Below are 15,585 nucleotides of genomic sequence, written 5' to 3' on the forward strand. Positions count from 1 at the left end.
CGCACACACACACGCACACACACACGTAATAAAAAGATAGTCCCTGTCCCAAAGACTTCACAGTCTCAGTAACAGATTATTTATACATTTTAAGATCTCAAAAACAATGTTAAAATCATAAAGGCATGTGTTTAGGAGGACCACTACCTGTTACAAATAAAGATGAGAAGATTCAATAGCCCTCCCCTTCTGGGCCTAGCATTTTTCTCCTGGCCTCACTTAGCCCAGAGCAAGGTCTCTAGGTGTGGTGTTGGGAATCCTGATTAATGAACATCTCTGCACTCATCCTGTTTAGGTAGGTCTAGTAGACTGCCGGGACAGAGTTATAAGATCACAGATATTTATGCTTCTAAGTTATATTCCATAACAAGTTCTGTACATATGGAACAGAATTTTAAATGTTTCTTATGGGTCCAATTCTGTAAACTTTACTGGGATAGTGCATACTTACATCAGCACGGTAGTATTTGCAAGATTGGATACTTCATCACACACAGAATAATGACCCAGGCAGCACTTCTAAAGATCATTGTGAATCTGGCAGTTCTTTGCTTGGAGAAATAACATAATAAATATGAGGTATAGAGCTACTCTCAATTTGTTTGAGAAGTTCACTTCATTCTGCTCCCATTGACTGTAGATGATCATCACATTAACCAGTAAGGAGTTAACAGCCTATGCCAAAGCAGGTGCAATAGCAGAAGAAATCCTGTCATCAGTGCGAACTGTTGTAGCCTTTGGAGGACAAGAGAAGGAAATCAATAGGTCTGACTCTCTCAATAGTTAATGTCTTTTTTAATGTATAACTTTGTCTGCAGCCACAATGACTAACATATGTTTGTCTTTTTAACAGATATACAAATAAACTAGGAGAAGCAAAAAACCTTGGTATAAAAAAGGCTATTGCTTCTAAGCTGTCTCTTGATTTTTTGTACCTAATTATAAATGGATGCTACGGCCTTGGGTTTTGGTATGGAACTACCTTAATTCTTGATGAGAATATTGGCTATTTAATTGGGACTGTCCTGGCTGTAAGTGTCATATTTTCACATCAGTGTCTTTCTACAAACCAACTTCATTGTGAAGGTGATGTTGAGTATATGATATGTTGGCTAAATGCAGGGACAAGAGATATCGTATGTGTGGAGAATCCGCAACTGCTCAGGAGCTGGGTTCTTTCTGTAACTTCCTGCAGAGCTGGTTGTGTTCTGTAAAATATAAGTTAAAATTAAGTTCCTTGCCCTTTTGATTGTGAAGTTGTGTTTGGATACCAGGGTAATGGGCACTAATATAAGAATTTAGATAGGCAGAAGAGAATCTTCACCACATAACTGGTTTGTTGTTGTCTTTTTTAATGTAACAATAAAGCAGATGTAAAATTTCCCCCCATTCTTCTCAGTGAAGTTTTCACTCTGAGGTCAAATAAAGATGACTTAAATCCACGTGATTTTGCACTTCACAGTCATAGCTGTTTCAGCCAACATGCTTATCTAATAGAGTGAGGCAAATAGTGATTTCTTTCATGATATTAGTTTGAATTTGTATAAAAATTTGTCTCTGCCATATTTGCGTCTCTTCTGTGTTTGTTTTCCATGAACATTCATGCAGTTTGTTTTACCAGCACAAATGTGCATAGAAGATGAATGTTAAATTTGCTTTCCAGAAGCATTCACACCAGATACAAGGATTATAATAATTGCAGTCAGAGAACAGAAACAATACCATGCGACTATATGACCAATCAGAACTAAATAACAGTAAATGAAGTTAATTAAAAACGTATTCAGATCATTTAAAATAACTAACAAATTAGAAAAAATCATAATCTGCTCATGGATTTTCCACAAACAGAAGAGAAGGTGACATTTGCCTAATAGATTCTTCCTCACAAATTCTGTGATCAGCTGTTAGGTAGGGTGACTGCATGTACTCCTCACATCTTGTGTTTCTCTTCATTTGAAGGATATTCTATTGAATAAAGTTGAAAGTTTGACTATGTGGAGTTTTGAATTGTTTGGAAAATTGAAACTCTATTTACTGGTTGCCTTAAAACTCAGAGTAATAGTGGGATTTATGGTGTAGTCAGCTAAAGATATGCTGGACTTTCGCAGTGTGGTTTGCGGGTTTTCTGAGTTTTCTGTAAAACTTGATCTAGCAGCGGTAAAGGCCATTCACTTTAATGAGCCAATAAATATTTTTGAATGACCTTTTTGTATTTTTAACAATATTTGGTGTTAAAATATACTACAATAGAGACAAATAGAACAGAAAACAAAAATAGTCTTTTTCTTTCTGTTTTATGTCGAAATTCCATAGATTTTTGCCAGAAACCCTTCTCAATTTCTATTGTTCCAGACTATAAGGTATTATGCTGGAATTCCAAGGTTTAAACTTAATTATTTCGATACTTAGGAATGTCTTGTGAATGACACATCAATGCTGGGGCTGATCCTGCGGTCTTTTCTGAGGCATAGCTCCAACGGTCAGAAATGGGAGTGTTGCCTAAATCAAGACTATAGGACCAGCCTTTAATTTTGGATTTGTTTTCAGTGTGGGTTTCATCTTCTTCTTCCTCTAGGTTTTCTTCTGTGTAACTTTTAGTAGTTATTGCCTTGGCACTGCAGCACCACACTTTGAAACTTTCTCTATTGCTAGAGGAGCTGCCTTTAAAGTTTTCAAGATCATTGATAAGGTATGGACCCTTCTACCCTGTCCTCATAATTGGGCTATTATCTTATATGAGAGCACTAACAATGCCAATAGAAAAATAAAGTAGTAAAAAGCAAAAAGCCATGGTAATTTCCATTGAAAAATAAAGGAGGAAAAAAATAGTGTTTGTCAAATGGAAAAAGACCAAACTGGCTTAGCAGGAAACATTATGTTCAGGCTCTTAAAAGGAAATTGCAAACAATAGAATGCAGTTACCAAAGCAAAGTAACTGTGGCAGTTAGTCTTAGATTGCAAACTACCCAATGCTAAAGCAGGTGTGGTGTGGGAGATGTTTTAAACTGTAGACTAAAAAATATGAAATATTCAGGCTATGATATCTCCCTCCCTCAATTATGCATTTGTAAATTATTTGCTTAAATTTTAATTTTTTCCACTCCCCAGAAACCCACTATAGATCGTATCGGAGGGGTAGCCGTGTTAGTCTGGATCTGTAAAAGCAGCAAAGAGTCCTGTGGCACCTTATAGACTAACAGACGTATTGGAGCATGAGCTTTCGTGGATGAATACCCACTTCGTCGGATGCATGTCTATAGATAGTTTTTCTTCAGATGGACACATACTCTGTCACATAAAGGGAACTCTTGAATTTATTAATGTACAATTCAGTTATCCTTCAAGACCAGATGTCCAGGTAGGAGAAACACCTATTCTGTGCTGTGTTGTAGTCACAGTGACTTCAACTTGAAATATGGCATGTTACTTGTGTATTATGCTAAAAGAGTTGTGTGCTTTAGAGGATAGGATGGAAGCACAGCAGTTTGGAGTCAGGAGGTTGATTTGAGTTCCATGTGTAGAGAAGAAACATAAAAGAAGACATGGAGAAGAGTGTTGGAGAAGAATGTAAAAAGGGGTTGTTAGCCAATAGAATGTTTGAGCTGAGTAAGGCAAGAAAGGTGTGGCCTCTAAAAAGGAGAAGAGAAGAGAGATTGGAAGAAGCAAAGTTATGCAGGGTCCTAAAGGTGAGCCCAGGGGCTTGAATGTGATGCAGGAGGCATGCAGGAGCCAATGGAAGGACTTCAAGAGGGACTGTATGTGGTCAGAATCATGTCAGTAGATGACTTTTTGCTGCAGAACACTGGACAAATTAGAGTATGTGAGGTGTCAGGAAGGGCAGGTTCCAATGGTTGAGGTATGAGACAAGATCAGAGCCAGATTTTGCAATGGGAATGAGTGCGTTTTTAAAATGTATCAGGGATAAACCTGGCAGGATTTAGTGACAGTAGAGTGACCAGATGTCCCAATTTTATAGGCAGTCCCAATTTTGGGGGCTTTTTCTTATATAGGCACCTATTTTCCCCCCACCCCCTGTACTGTTTTTTCACACTTGCCCTCTGGTCACCCTAAGTGACAGAATCTCGTTAATTTGAGATTGTTCTACATTTTTTTTAATTTTTAACTACCATAAGGTTTTGAAAGCTCTCACTCTGAAAATTGACTGTGAACAAACGGTGCCATTGGTTGGAAGCAGTGGATGTGTTAAGAGCACAATGGTCCAGCTGCTTCAGAGGTTTTATGATTCACAGGAAGGAGCGGTGAGTACAGCCATTCTAGAGCATAGTACTGTTTACATGGGTATTAAAATAGTAATATACAAAGAATTATAGCTATACAAGTCCTCAAGGAAAAAGGAGACAAGTGGAGCACAAAGTTGGGGATATTGTACCCAACTATAATACACGAGATTTTGAGCCAATCAGCCACTGTTCCTCCCATCTGATGCTGGGAGATTTAACAAAAGTCTAACTCTTACAAAGTGAGCCTTACAGCCCTCAGAGTGTGGATCACTTGTAAGTTACATAAATCATTGGGAGCTTTTTAAATACTGTCGTGTGTTTTCTGTTCTGAGCAGCCTCACCCTTTACATTAGGAATTTGTTGTAGATGCTCAGCTTGGATTTAGAACACCCAAACACACACTTGGCTGGTGTCCTGAATGTTGGGTAGCCTACTTGCTTAACAGTGTTGTTTATAGGGTTTCCTGTGGAGGGTAGATATTGCCTTGAATTGAAATAAATATAATGTTTAACTATTAAATATTATTCAGGAGGCACCCTCTAAATGCAGATCTCTCCTTTGCTGGCAGATCTTTGCCAATGAGTCTGGCCCCAGATCTCAGTTTGAATCACCTGCTATCTGCTATTCAGATCTAGCTCCAGTAGATCTAGCTGATCAGATCTACACTCCTCCGAGGGACCTGGGGTCTCATGGTATTTAATACAGTATGTGATGAGAGGAGAGAGAAGCTATTGTTTTTTAAGCTTAACTACTTTAGGGGTGTTCATATGCCATGCTGATAGGGCCATATATGTATCTAATTTGATTGAGGTAACATGACCACATAGGAAGGTGAGGCCACTGATTATCCATACTTAAGTTACTCCATCCTTGCTGCTCACTCCAGAACCTGAACTTCTTGTCCTGGTGCTGTGAATTGGCAAGCGAGTTTTGGAGAGATGGGTCAGGGTCCTGACAGGACAGTCTCTGGGCTTGACCTTCTCGCAACTCTGTCCTCCAGACCACTACGTAATGGTGATCCCCCTCATGTGTGAAATGGGAAAAAACAACACTGTAACAAAATACAGCCAAGCACACTCCACCCTGGCTTCAGTGTCGCACAGTCCTGTGAGAGTGCACGTAGAAGACTGGTGTTGGTCTCAACGATTACCTGACGCTTATATCTGTCCTCTCCTATTTGCTATCCAGACAAAGAATTTTCTTGGGCATTTCTGAGCACAGCTAAAGTGTAAAGTGCCAAACCTTGTGTTACCTCCTTCACCTTATGGATTACCTGCATTGGATTGATCTCCCATTTAAGATACAGGTTGTTCTTTTCCCCATCTATCCTCCTTGCACCATGCTTCATGCAGGCCTTAGGGTGTGTGTCAAGAAACCATAATACCATACGATTGATAAGCAGAAATGGCCTCTGCTGGTTTCAAGTTTTCCTCTCCTGCAAAAACGAAAAATATCTCCAGCCAACACTATGTAAGGGATGGAAGGATTCAGATTGAGGGCCCCTTCCTTTTTCCTTTACTTTGGCCTTACTGCAGATGTGGTGCTGGCAGAGGCAAATCTCCACTTGGTGTATGGAAACATCTGGCCAAGGACTATTTCTTCACTGAAACAAAAATAAATCCTCACTTTTCTCATGAATCCTAAATCTGCCCTAACAAACTGAATGGGAAGATTTTGTCCTAAACATCTGTAGGTTTAGAAAGATTCAAGAACAGGAGTGTCTTTTTGACCTGTGTTTGAACAGCACCTAGCACAATGCGGTCATGGTCCATGACCAGGGTTTCTAGGTGCTACAGTAATACAAAATAAGAAGAAAAATAATAATATACAACCTCAGGCTCTCATAGTCTTTTTCTTTCTTTAGATCACAGTGGATGGACACGACGTAAAGTCCCTTAATCTGAGACGTTACCGAGAATTCATTGGTGTGGTCAGTCAGGAACCTGTTCTGTTTGGGACAACAATTAGAAACAATATAAGATATGGTCGAGAGGATGTAACTGATGAAGAAATTGAGAATGCAGCAAAAGAAGCAAATGCTTACGATTTTATCATGGAGTTTCCTGATGTAAGTATGGTACTTAAAATAACCTGCATTCTTGGAAATGAACTGAAATAAAGTGAGATATTGAGATATGACCATAAAAGAAACCATTTTTTGTGTGTGTGTGACAGAAGGAATTTCCAGCAATTGCAATGTTTCTCTAAATTCTCTGAAACAGACATCTAAGGAAATGGAAACAAATCTAGGCTGGGGTCAGGGGAGGGATAACTGTGAATCCAAAAGCTGGAAGCATGGATGACTCTGATATAAATGCATCTTAAAAGTAAGAACTATGGTTGTCTTTCCTTCAATCTCAGCCCCAAGTTGAGGGACAGCTGCCCCTCTGCAAAATCACAGAATATGGTAACCAAAACTCAGCAGCAGCCGATAAATGTAAGCACAAAACATTGTTTTTTACAGCCACCGTGTGGCCACGAGTGGAATTTGCAGTGTCATTCAAAATTTGTATTTTTAGGCATATAAGGTGGTGATCGGTGTAGTGCTTATGGCACAAAGGCACCAGTTCAATAAGGCACTTGAGCATGAGCATGACTTCAGGCACATGAGTATCCTCACAGTCAATAGAACTACTTACATGCTTCATAGGGTGACCAGATGTCCCGATTTTATAGGGGGCTTTTTCTTACATAGGCATCTATTACCCCCCCCCCAGCCCAACCCCGATTTTTTACACTTGCTATCTTGTCACCCTAGTGCTTCAAGTTATGCAGGTGCTTCAGTACCTGGCTGAATCAGGGCAGCAGATCTGACATGTATTTTTTGAGGGGTGCTGTGGCTGAGTGAATAAAATGTGGGTCTTTCACAACAGAAACCTGTGTTCCAGTACCAGATCGAGCAGAAACTCCCTCTATCGCCTTGGGCTGCCCCTCTGGTCCTTAGTACCTCATCTGAAAAAATGCCATGACCACCTACTTGTGGGAACATTTTTGCTACTGAAAATGACTTGTGTAGATTTCATTTCAAATGGGATTTGTGTCCTGCACTCTGGGGATCAGACAATATATAACCTTAGCTTTCATTTCACTAGGGTGCTCCCGTAATACATAATTATCTTGCTCTCACTGTAGGCCTGATCCAAAGTCCATTGAAATCAAGGTTGGGGGGTGGCGTGTCTTTCCATAGACTTCAATGGACTGTGGATCAAGCTCTGTTTAGTGTTTAATTGTCTATACTGCAAAACTGATGGTGTCGCTGCTATTTTCTCAGAAATTCAATATCCTTGTAGGAGAAAGAGGAGCACAGATGAGTGGTGGACAGAAGCAGAGAATAGCCATAGCTTGAGCTTGGATTCGCAACCCTAAAATTCTCTTGTTAGATGAGGCCACATCTGCCCTGGATACAGAAAGTGAGTCAGTAGTCCAAGCTGCACTGGAAAAGGTAAATGCTGGGCTAATGACACAACCTCTACTTCCATCTTCTTCAATCAAATATATTTTCTTTCAAAGCAAGGAATAGATGAACAAGATTATTATTGTACTGCAATGACAGGGGTGATTTACTCAATTACTGCCAAATGCTGCCCATTCTTCAGCTGTAACAATGCTGTAGCCCCATTGGGAACAACAGTAACCACATGGTAACTCTGACCAGGGCCCAGTCCTGCAGTGAGGCTCTGTACGGGTAAGCCCTCAGTGCAAGACTGGGGTCTAAATCATTAAGATATAATGAATGTATTGTTATGTGGTTATGGGGCCCAAAAGTTGCCCTGATGCACATGCAAACCCATTGGCTACCACCAGATTGTAAATAGGGTGCAAATCATTGAGGGCAACATTTGCCCTTTGGCAAATAATTTGTCACTGTTAGAACTTTTAGAATCAACATCTTGTCTGTTTCTTGAAAATCAATTTTAAATACACAAACATCTGAATTGGTACAATAGATATTTCTGTACTTTCAGATCATCAGACCAATGCTAACAAAAATGCCAAATGGGGTATTAAGAAGTGCTACGGTAATGTTAATCTTTTGGGTGTGTAAATCTTGATACTTTCTAGTTAATGCTTTTCATAGAGATGTGCACTGCCGAAGAAGTGTGCATTGATTATTATTCCACTGCATGTCACTCCAAAAAATAGATCCTCAGCACTGACGAACGATTTGTCTACATTGCACTGGCAAAGTGCACCAAAGGGGTGTGATTTGTGAAACGTGGTAAATTGTTGTGCTCTAACTGCCCTTTAAAAGATACCTAGTTCATGTTTTATAGATTCATAGACTCTAGGACTGGAAGGGACCTCGAGAGGTCATCGAGTCCAGTCCCCTGCCTCATGGGAGGACCAAATACTGTCTAGACCATCCCTGATAGATGTTTATCTAACCTACTCTTAAATATCTCCAGAGATGGAGATTCCACAACCTTCCTAGGCAATTTATTCCAGTGTTTAACCACCCTGACATTTAGGAAATTTTTCCTAATGTCCAACTTAAACCTCCCTTGCTGCAGTTTAAGCCCATTGCTTCTTGTTCTATCCATAGAGGCTAAGGTGAACAAGCTTTCTCCCTCCTCCTGATGACACCCTTTTAGATACCTGAAAACTGCTATCGTGTCCCTTCTCAGTCTTCTCTTTTCCAAACTAAACAAACCCAATTCTTTCAGCCTTCCTTCATAGGTCATGTTCTCTAGACCTTTAATCATTCTTGTTGCTCTTCTCTGGACCCTCTCCAGTTTCTCCACATCTTTCTTGAAATGCGGTGCCCACAACTGGACACAATACTCCAGTTGAGGCCTAACCAGTGCAGAGTAGAGTGGAAGAATGACTTCTCGTGTCTTGCTCACAATACACCTGTTAATGCATCCCAGAATCACGTTTGCTTTTTTTGCAACAGCATCACACTGTTGACTCATATTTAGCTTGTGGTCCACTCTAACCCCTAGATCCCTTTCTGCCCTACTCCTTCCTAGACAGTCTCTTCCCATTCTGTATATGTGAAACTGATGGTTCCTTCCTCAGTGGAGCACTTTGCATTTGTCTTTATTAAACTCCATCCTGTTTACCTCAGACCATTTTTCCAATTTGTCCAGATCATTTTGAATTATGACCCTGTCCTCCAAAGCAGTTGCAATCCCTCCCAGTTTGGTATCATCTGCAAACTTAATAAGCATAATTTCTATGCCAATATCTAAGTCGTTGATGAAGATATTGAACAGAGCCGGTCCCAAAACAGACCCCTGCGGAACCCCACTTGTTATACCTTTCCAGCAGGATTGGGAACCATTAATAACTACTTTCTGAGTACGGTTATCCAGCCAGTTATGCACCCATCTTATAGTAGCCCCATCTAAGTTGTATTTGCCTAGTTTATTGATAAGAATATCATGCGAGACCGTATCAAATGCCTTACTAATGTCTAGGTATATCACATCCACTGCTTCTCCCTTATCCGCGGTCACAACCTGATACGCAGTTATGGCTCTGTATGGTCAATTGTCAGTCCACGGCCATCTTGTCCTGTTAAAAGGACAAGGCAGCCTCCATCTTGGACCAGGTTCTTGTTGCATAGGAAAGGGCAGAGACCTAATCCTGCCCAGCAACACTAAAGTGCTGTGTGTACTTTCCTGCTTTTTTTTTTCTGTTGGGCCGTCTAAAGGTCAGACTAGTGCAGTGTGCAAAGACCTGATTCTGCCCAGCAACTCCGTACTATGCATTTTCCCGCTCTTTTTGGGCCCGGTCGTCTGGAGGTCAGGCTAGTTCTGCCCAGCAACTCCAGAGTACTGTATACAGAGACCTAATTCTGCCCAGATACCCCAGTGTGCCGTGTGCAAATCCTGCCAGCGTGGGGGGCAACAGCTCGAAGCCTGGAGGGAGGGGGAACCAGGGACCAATCAGATGTTGACACGAGTGAGTGAGACCCTTTCTATAAAACTAGGTTTCCCCCCAAAATCTGGGTGGAGTATCCGCGTGTCAGCTGAAGGACCTGATCAACCTTTCGGCCAGGGTCTCCTCCCGGTATAGCTAGCTCGTGTCGTGTCATCTTCGTTGTCGCCTTGGACCTGTTCCTGGCACCTCATCATGCTTCTGGTGTCTGCTCTGCTGGTCAGCTGCGCCTGGAGTGCGGTATTTGTTTTCTAATTTCTGGCAGTTTGCTTATGTAGCCTCCTATTTTTCCCCTCCCTAACCCAGTACCAAGTGTGTACACAGTGTTAAGGATTAAAGTATTGAGCTCATTATTGCACAATTGCCTAGGTGTATAGTTGTTTTAAGGTTTTAATAAATTGTTTATTGTAAACTGTTTTAAGTGTGTGAGTCACTGCTCTGTCTTTGTCCGGAGTGTTTGTGTCTGGGAGCTGTCTCCACCTGGGGATTAGCTGACCAAGGGGTTCCTGTCCCCGCGGTCTGTGTGAGTGGAATCTGCCCAACTGCAGCCGCACCACACTCTGGGTTTACCCTTAGTGTGAAAGCAAGGGTGGTTGAGGCAGTGGCCTGTGGGTCTCTTTCCTGTGTTGCACCGGGCACCGCCCTGACAAACCCGATTCCCATCTTGTGTGATTGGTGTGTCTGCCTATCCAGTGTGGTGCAGTGAGCAGTATACAATTGTACTGTTAATGATTTTTGGGTTGTTTATATTGCCTAACAACATCCCAGCTAAAAATTGCCTCTCTCCCTTGGCCCAAGTAGTAACTTTCCCCCAAATAAACGCAGCCACTTGGCTTTGCACCTTATTCTGGTCCTGCCTGATTTTCCTCTCCCAATATAAAGCTGATCGAACCGCAATCTATTTTGGACATCCACAAGACTTGTTATCCAATCAAAGAAAGCTATCAGATTGGTTTGACATGATTTGTTCTTTACAAATCCATGCTGGCTATTCCCTATCACCTTACCACCTTCCAAGTGTTTGCAGATGATTTCCTTAATTACTTGCTCCATTATCTTCCCTGGCACAGAAGTTAAACTAACTGGTCTGTAGTTTCCTGGGTTGTTTTTATTTCCCTTTTTGTAGATGGGCACTATATTTGCCCTTTTCCAGTCTTCTGGAATCTCTCCCGTCTCCCATGATTTTCCAAAGATAATAACTAGAGGCTCAGATACCTCCTCTGTTAGCTCCTTGAGTATTCTAGGATGTATTTCATCAGGCCCTGGTGACTTGCAAGCATCCAACTTTTCTAAGAGATTTTTAACTTGTTCTGTTTTTATTTTACCTTCTAAACCTATCCCCTTCCCCTTAGCATTCACTATGTTAGGCATTCCTTCAGACTTCTTGGTGAAGACCGAAACAAAGAAGTCATTAAGCATCTCTGCCATTTCCAAGTTTCCTGTTACTGTTTCTCCCTCCTCACTGAGCAGTGGGCCTGCCCTGTCCTGTTGTTCCATCTGAGTCTCTGCAAGGAATCAGTCCCTATGAGACTGTTCCATGTGGCATAACCTAAAGCAGCTCAGAGTTTAGCTTTTCTAATTTTGAATAGAATAATTAAAAAGAGAGAGAGTCAAGAAAATCAGGCGAAGCAAAAGAAGCTTTCTGAGTTTGCTGAGTGTGGATGCCGGCAAGCAGGTCTCCTGTAGCTCAGCAGAGACAGGACCAGGATATGAAAGGTTTTAGTTGCCAGCTGTGGAAAAACTCACGGATTGTCAGGATGTTTAGCAAATGAAATCGATGGGAGGAACTACAGTCTCAATATGACCAATTAGAGTAAATTGCACTAAATCTCCAAGCCACAGGGGACACAAATGACAATTTGGTTGTTTGTTTACAGGCCAGCAAAGGTCGAACCACTCTTGTAATAGCTCATCGGCTTTCCACCATTCGGACTGCAAATGTAAATAGTGGCCATAGCGGATGGTGCTGTGGCTGAAGTAGGAACACATTCAGAGCTGATGGAGAAAAGGGGGTTATATTATTCACTTGCAACAGAACAGGTACCTTACAAAGATACCAAAGTTTTGCTGTGAAAGTCCTTGTTTGTGACATATCAACTTCATTTATTGAAAATAAGCAGGTTACGCATACACTAGTACGTGCATTAAGTTCTTTACTCTGCCAAGAAGTGAGAGGCACGATGGTAACTAAAAGCCAAATCACCGCCTCCTGCAAGAAACCAAGATTGTTCTGTTTGTACATGTCACTGGGGTTTGCTCCTCCCCCCATGCATCCCCAAACCCACAGATACCCCAGGATGTGCTGAAATAAGGCCCCCTTTCCCACCCTCCAGCTTCCTTGTAGCATAGCTCCTTTGGCAACCGCTGTGTGTGGAATCCCAACTAAAGGGGTGGATGGAAGCTTTCACAGCACAAAGGTGGTTCCAAAGAAAAGATAACAGTCTAGTCTAATTCTATTTCCTAATTTTGATGTTGGATCCACACTATGTACAGAATCTGTCAGAATCCAGATGCCCCCTAACGGCTAGACAACCAGGTGCTTGTACAACAGTTGTAGTGCAGGTGTGTATATACACCATTTTCAGCCTTTTCCCCCACTGTTGCTCTAGCACCCAGAGCAACTTCAATGGTAGAAATGGTGCTAGCTTACTGTAGGCAGAGCACAGACATTTTTACTACCATGTTCTCTATCCAGGGTTAGAATAGAGGCTGATCTACCTGGTTCTGTCATCATTGCTAGCCCAGCTGTGAGAGACGTGCTAGTAGTTTTGTTTAATGCAGACAAGGCCTGGACTGGCCCTAAGGTTGTGACAGTGGAACAATTTTAAAGCAGTATTTTTCATACCATTTATGTTACCATGGTTTTAAAACCACTCCTGTTAACAACACAGTTTAAGAATGGCCAATAGATAAAACTAGGCTGTTTTTAAGCCGTATTTTAGAAAACTCTTCAATATACTTTGAAAATTGTTTGTTTTTAAAACAGTTTCAGAACGAGTATGGCCTGCTCTGACCCTGGAAATAGTGTTTTAAACCATATCAGTAGGAAACTTTCTTATATGCTATACTTTAGAACTGTTGTACTGTCATGGATTCTTTCATCTGTGCAATTCAGAATCAACCCACTTTGATACTCTGGGGGTGCTGGAATAATACTAATAAAATAATACCAACAGGATCTTATAAGAGGGATAAGGCAAAATGCCATGTTTATTGTAAATACAGAGAAAGAGAGAGAAATCAGGATATGCAGTTCAATATTATTTCACTACTATTCCTTATTCATTTACATACTTATTTATACAAGTTCTGCAGAATTGTTATAGTTACCAGCCTAGAGTACTGGCCAGGTAGCCTGCACACGAGGGTGGAGCCGAGTCCTTGTCAGATGCGCATCTGATGCTCCTGGAGGGTGGTTGCAGAACCAGACTTAAAGTCCCTGAGTTTTTGGTTCTGTTCTTATAGGGTCTTGTCCTTATACAAGTCTATGGGAATTGCTTCATCATGCTGATGTTTGTTTGAAGTGATAATTAATCAGCAGATGGCAACTCTTATCACCTCCTCCAGCAGACTCTTTGTCTGTGGCTGTGCTAATACAATTAGCAAGTTGTCCTTGTAACTTTTCACATAGAGATACAGAGAGGATAGTTTTAATTAACTTGTCCTTGGTGCTCAAGCTTCTATATTCCTTTCTGTTGGCTTGATTTGGTTTGGGGCCTAAAAGGGGATCTATCTATACCTATGAAATTACAAAACCATATATAAAATAATCAATATCTCAACATGGGAAGATAAACTAGAAGGAAATTCAGAAGAAATTGTTTCCAAATACTAGGAATGAAATCCTCCCTCTATCAAAGTCAATAAGAGTTTTGCCGCTGACTTCAATGGGGCCAGGATTTTGGCCTAAAATGGGAGAACACACATGTATTCTCAAGAGTTTTGCAAACCATTTGAAAAACAGAATTAAAACAATATTTCAAAGTATTTTTAAATGTATTGTTTGCTTACAACCTTTTGGGCCCACTTCTGAAAGAGGCAGAGCAGCCTCATTTCTCATGGAAGTCAATGGAAGCTCACAGGAATAACTGCACAGAATTAGGCTCTTTGGAAGAAAGTGAGCATGGCTTCCTTAATGCGTGGCACAAAATGTTAGCTTTTTGTGTAAATATGTAGAGAACACAGAAGATGCCTGTAGCTGGAGTTCAGGACGTGAGGAGTGAGAATCCAATAACTAGGAGAAATGTTCTTATGTTTCTGCCAAATAAGGGTGTGAGTAGCAAATTCAATCAGAGGACTAAATCCAAAATAGCAGTCAGGGTCTCAAAGAACCTACATGAAACTGCAAATGGAAGTGGAGTTTACCTAGGGTGACCAGATAGCAAGTGTAAAAAATCGGGACGGGGGTGGGGGGTAATAGGTGCCTATATAAGAAAAAGCCCCCAAAATTGGAACAGTCCCTATAAAATCAGGACATCTGGTCACCCTAAGTCTACCTAATGCAACTGCACTGACCTTTTGGATGTATTTGTGACTGAATTTATGTTGTGTTAAAGTCTATTAAAACAGAAGACCATGAAGAATCAACAGAAACTATTACCTTAAAAGATCACGAAGAAGTGTTCCCCATCAGTGGGTTGATTTCCAAAAGAGCAAGCTTAAAACATATTCCACAAAAAGAGGCTGAAGAAGAAGCTGCACCTGAAGAGGTAGTCGAGATTTTTTTGTTTTGGTTTGGCTTTGGTTGTTTGGTTTGTGGGTCTTTGTTTTCATCCTAAAAAGATTCAGCAGTTCAGTGGTAAACCTGCACAATTCTTCCAGAGAGATCAGAACATTTCTGAAAGGTGGTGTATATCAAAAATTATTTCAGTGAGAGTCAAGAGGACTGTGTCCTCTTCCTAAAATTGTATCACTGATTCAATGTACAACTTTCAGCAAATCACTTCACTTCTGAATGTGTCATTTCCTCATCTATAAAATATGGGTAATACATAACCTCCTTTGTAGAGCTTCTTGAGATTCTTGAGTGAAAGGTGCTACTGATTGTAAGTACAAAGTACCATGTAAAGTTTGCTGTTAAGAGTATTCCAGAGTGTTTTTAGAATGGATTTTCGCCAGTCCTACCACTTGTAGTCGTTCCATTTACCTGCCTTGTTCTCTATTAGTCCAGAGTTCTTAAACTGAACTCTTCTTGTAGGCACCTGTCATGAATTTACAGCTAACGGTAGCATAAAATCCCTCCTTTACCTGTAAAGGATTAAGAAGATCAAATAACCTGGTTGGCACCTGAACAAAGGGAACCAATGAGGGAAGAAGATGCTTTCAAATCTGTGGGGGAAGGCTTTTGTTTTGTCTCTCGGTGGGTTCTCTCCAGGTCAGCAAGGAATCAGGGCAGGGAAAATACATCTCCCAAAGCCATACCTGAACTAAGCATCTAAGATTACAAATTGTAAGTAAT

General features: G+C 41.0%; 1 pseudogene; it reads left to right on the forward strand.

The window, feature by feature from the left end:
• The first annotated feature begins 640 nt into the window (after positions 1-640).
• Positions 641-13,649, forward strand: LOC123363331 (annotated as a pseudogene).
• The last annotated feature ends 1,936 nt before the right edge of the window (positions 13,650-15,585 follow it).

This window comes from Mauremys mutica, chromosome 2, assembly GCF_020497125.1.
Source record: "Mauremys mutica isolate MM-2020 ecotype Southern chromosome 2, ASM2049712v1, whole genome shotgun sequence".
NCBI classification, from domain to species: Eukaryota; Metazoa; Chordata; order Testudines; family Geoemydidae; genus Mauremys; species Mauremys mutica.